This window comes from Salvelinus sp. IW2-2015, unplaced genomic scaffold (assembly GCF_002910315.2).
Source record: "Salvelinus sp. IW2-2015 unplaced genomic scaffold, ASM291031v2 Un_scaffold2554, whole genome shotgun sequence".
NCBI classification, from domain to species: Eukaryota; Metazoa; Chordata; class Actinopteri; order Salmoniformes; family Salmonidae; genus Salvelinus; species Salvelinus sp. IW2-2015.
Genome location: NW_019943867.1, coordinates 35,198 through 39,842, shown reverse-complemented (window position 1 = coordinate 39,842; position 4,645 = coordinate 35,198). Strand labels below are relative to the sequence as shown.

The window sequence follows — 4,645 nt, the reverse complement described above, 5'->3', positions numbered from 1 at the left end:
TGATACAGTAAAGTTAGCAGCCTACACGTAACCTAGTGATACAGTAAAGTTAGCACCGAGGCGTAACCTAGTGATACAGTAAAGTTAGCAGCCGAGGCGTAACCTAGTGATACAGTAAAGTTAGCAGCCGAGGCGTAACCTAGTGATACAGTAAAGTTAGCAGCCGAGGCGTAACCTAGTGATACAGTAAAGTTAGCAGCCGAGGCGTAACCTAGTGATACAGTAAAGTTAGCAGCCGAGGCGTAATCTAGTGATATAGTAAAGTTAGCAGCCGAGGCGTAACCTAGTGATACAGTAAAGTTAGCAGCCGAGGCGTAACCTAGTGATACAGTAAAGTTAGCAGCAGAGGCGTAGCCTAGTGATACAGTAAAGTTAGCAGCCGAGGCGTAATTTAGTGATACAGTAAAGTTAGCAGCAGAGGCGTAACCTAGTGATACAGTAAAGTTAGCAGCCGAGGCGTAGCTTAGTGATACAGTAAAGTTAGCAGCCGAGGTGTAACCTAGTGATACAGTAAAGTTAGCAGCCGAGGCGTAACCTAGTGATACAGTAAAGTTAGCAGCCGAGGTGTAACCTAGTGAACAGTAAAGTTAGCAGCCGAGGCGTAGCCTAGTGATACAGTAAAGTTAGCAGCCGAGGCGTAACCTAGTGATACAGTAAAGTTAGCAGCCGAGGCGTAACCTAGTGATACAGTAAAGTTAGCAGCCGAGGCGTAACCTAGTGATACAGTAAAGTTAGCAGCCGGGGCGTAACCTAGTGATACAGTAAAGTTAGCAGCCGAGGCGTAACCTAGTGATACAGTAAAGTTAGCAGCCGAGGTGTAACCTAGTGATCAGTAAAGTTAGCAGCCGAGGTGTAACCTAGTGATACAGTAAAGTTAGCAGCCGAGGCGTAACCTAGTGATACAGTAAAGTTAGCAGCCGAGGCGTAACCTAGTGATACAGTAAAGTTAGCAGCCGAGGCGTAACCTAGTGATACAGTAAAGTTAGCAGCCGAGGCGTAACCTAGTGATACAGTAAAGTTAGCAGCCGAGGCGTACCTAGTGATACAGTAAAGTTAGCAGCCGATGCGTAACCTAATGAAACAGTAAAGTTAGCAGCCAATGCGTAACTTAGTGATACAGTTACAGTTAGCAGCCGAGGCGTAACCTAGTGATACAGTAAAGTTAGCAGCCGAGGCGTAACCTAGTGATACAGTAAAGTTAGCAGCCGGGCGTAATCTAGTGATACAGTAAAGTTAGCAGCCGAGGCGTAACCTAGTGATACAGTAAAGTTAGCAGCCGAGGCGTAATCTAGTGATACAGTAAAGTTAGCAGCAGAGGCGTACCTAGTGATACAGTACAGTTAGCAGCCTAACGTAACCTAGTGATACAGTAAAGTTAGCAGCCTACACGTAACCTAGTGATACAGTAAAGTTAGCAGCCGAGGCGTAACCTAGTGATACAGTAAAGTTAGCAGCCGAGGCGTAACCTAGTGATACAGTAAAGTTAGCAGCCGAGGCGTAACCTAGTGATACAGTAAAGTTAGCAGCCTACACGTAACCTAGTGATACAGTAAAGTTAGCAGCCGAGGCGTAACCTAGTGATACAGTACAGTTAGCAGCCGAGGCGTAATCTAGTGATACAGTAAAGTTAGCAGCCGAGGCGTAACCTAGTGATACAGTAAAGTTAGCAGCCGAGGCGTAATCTAGTGATACAGTAAAGTTAGCAGCCTACACGTAACCTAGTGATACAGTACAGTTAGCAGCCGAGGCGTAATCTAGTGATACAGTAAAGTTAGCAGCCGAGGCGTAACCTAGTGATACAGTAAAGTTAGCAGCCGAGGCGTAATCTAGTGATACAGTAAAGTTAGCAGCAGAGGCGTAGCCTAGTGATACAGTAAAGTTAGCAGCCGAGGCGTAACTTAGTGATACAGTAAAGTTAGCAGCCGAGGCGTAGCCTAGTGATACAGTAAAGTTAGCAGCAGAGGCGTAACCTAGTGATACAGTAAAGTTAGCAGCCGAGGCGTAGCCTTGATGCCACCTTACTGTTACTGTCCTTCTGTATTTGACCATCATCAATCATCCATGATGCTTTATACTCTTCTCCATGATTCACCTTTATCACTCTCCTAAAGTATTTCACACCAGCTCCTTGGCCCGGGACACTCTGTGCATACCACAGTCATGCTCGGAGTACGACCTCCAAACTGTTTATAGCTGTGCCTATGGAGTTTCTTAATCATCTGGATATTCCCATCCTGAATTCCAACATGCCTACTATCTACACTTGTTATTATGTTAAAGTTAGTGTTAATATCAGTAAGTGTTTGTGCATGTGTGGTTGTTAGCGTGTTAGTAGCGAATAAAGGCTACTTTTCTCTCCAAATACTGTGAACTGAAAGTRGGAAAGGCCTACAGGCTTTTCCATCCAGCGCCACCCCCTAGAAAATGAACTGTTTACAAACAGCAGGGTGATCTCCTTGGTTACGGGCAGTGATCACAGTTCAGACTCTGAGGTGGATGGGGCGCCGGGCAATAAAACCATTCCCTGAGTTTCCTGCTACAACAGAGAACTCATTTGGGAATTCCACAACTCTGAGATAAATCAATTGCTGGGGACACAAGGCTGTAATTCCTCCAAACTGACCAGAGAGATGTTCAGGAGCGGGTCAGGCGAACAGGATGTTTTAGTACGGCCATAAAGTATGCTATTCTAAAACGCCTCTATATATGACGTTGTTGTAGACCTATATTTCCGTTGCTGTCGTGTGGGCCTATAGCAGGGAGTGTAAATACTAAGCCACAGTGCTTTGCAGTGCTCCAAGTGATGCAATCGAATCGACTTTAGTTATCTAGAGATAACCAAGTGTTGACTTTTAAATGTTTTAATTTGCAGGAGTGCCTCTTGAGATTGTCATGAGTGGACTTTAACTTTAAGTATATTGCGTCACTACATTATAATTTCTGTCACCACACTTACAGTATAGCTCATTGAATTAAAACATAACCTTCAAACCAGCATGGCTACAACTCATACCAAGAATGATCCCAACTTCATGAGCCCCAGAGTACAGAGTAGACACACAGTGACATATGACATGACACGTGCATTAGTGCAACACAGTCCTAAGGCTCCCCAGAAAGAGAGAGGACGAGGGGTGAAACCTGATGATGAATTACAAGACACATGAAAATACAAACAACCCTATGCTGGATGCAAACATCCAAACCTCCTCCTCCTCGTCGAACTCCCACGCAGCGGCCAAAACAAATAGAGGAATCTGTTTAGAGTCTCAGGCCTCGCTCAAGTAGCATGACACAAGCTGTTGACAGAGGGACAAAGGGCTACGTCCCCCTGGGAGGAGAGGAAAGACAGATCCTGTCTCTACACAGAGGTCCTGCCAGGTTTGGCTTGAGGGGTCTGTCTGGGAAGACGTCCATGCGTGCGTGTGTCAGTCTGTCTGCTTATGTTGAGGTGTAGTGGTTGCCATGGGGATTATATCACATGATCTCATGGTCTGGGCCAGATGCCAAACTCCAATCCCACTTTTTATGACCAACCAGGAATGCAGAAGGACCTAGGGTTGGTGTATGGGTTGGTGTGTGTGTGTCTGTCTGTCTGTATGTTTGTCTGTTTATGTACTGCTCTGCTCTGTAATTTTCAGTCTATAAAGTATAAACTTATTGCCTTGTACTGTACTTTTGAGCTTTGATATTCATGAATCTGTGTCTGTATATCTCTGTGAGTGTGCTCTTCCATACAGTATATTTGATACTGACTCTCTTGTTTCATTAGTTGGCAATGGGGGCAAACCGCAATATCATCTTTAGCAACACACTGTACCTTTTAATTTATGCAGGTGATTATGATGAGKGGTGTCAGTGAGTGACACCCACCACCCCCTGGTTTCACACCCTGCAGGCAGCTGTCACCAGAGCCCAGGGAGGAAGCTGCCAAACCCTCAGGAGTACTGACACAGACAGATGTTCCTGGATTTTCCATGGATGTGTTTTTGTAGAGAGATGGGGAGACAGACACAGTATGTTTTCAGGTCATGGCCATTAATGTTGGGTCTCTTCTTACGGAATACGGTACAAAGAGCCTGGTCCCAGATCTGTATAGATCCTCTCTGTTATGTTCGTTCATGGTGATGCCAAACATGACAACAGTAGTCAGAGCAGAGGACTTGGCTGAAGCACACTGTATATATCTGGGACAGATCTGGGACCAGGCTATATTACAATATTTGGCTGAAGCACATACAGTATTATCTGGYACCAGCAGGCTATGAAAGCGTGATGCATTCTCAGGGAAATATCCACTTCCACCGGCCCGGAGTACTGGCATATCAACACAGCGGTTGGCGGTCGCAGACAAGACTCACCGGGTTGGGTGTGAATATCTGGGATGTTCTATCACCACATGGGCCCCCCATCCCGGGGCAGAAGACACATCATGATGAACTTTACTGGTGCAGCCAGCCTGGTACTCTCCATTCCTTCCTCCGTATGGTCAAGACCCCACACTTACACTGCACTTGTTGCTGCCCTGTACATGAAACCTCACCTGGGACATGTTCTATGCTATCAAATCTCATTTTATTGGTCACATACACATTTTTAGAAGATGTTATTACAGGTGTAGCGAAATGCTTGTGTTCCTAGCTCC

General features: G+C 45.6%; 1 long non-coding RNA gene across 1 annotated transcript; it reads right to left on the bottom strand.

Annotated features, from left to right (window-relative positions):
• Window positions 1–3,817: 3,817 nt before the first annotated feature.
• Window positions 3,818–4,639, bottom strand: LOC112074272 (uncharacterized). The gene is made up of 2 exons (XR_002894710.2): window positions 4,362–4,639; window positions 3,818–3,966 (listed from the first exon to the last, which is right to left on the bottom strand). It is a non-coding gene; the product is annotated as an uncharacterized lncRNA (long non-coding RNA).
• Window positions 4,640–4,645: the final 6 nt, after the last annotated feature.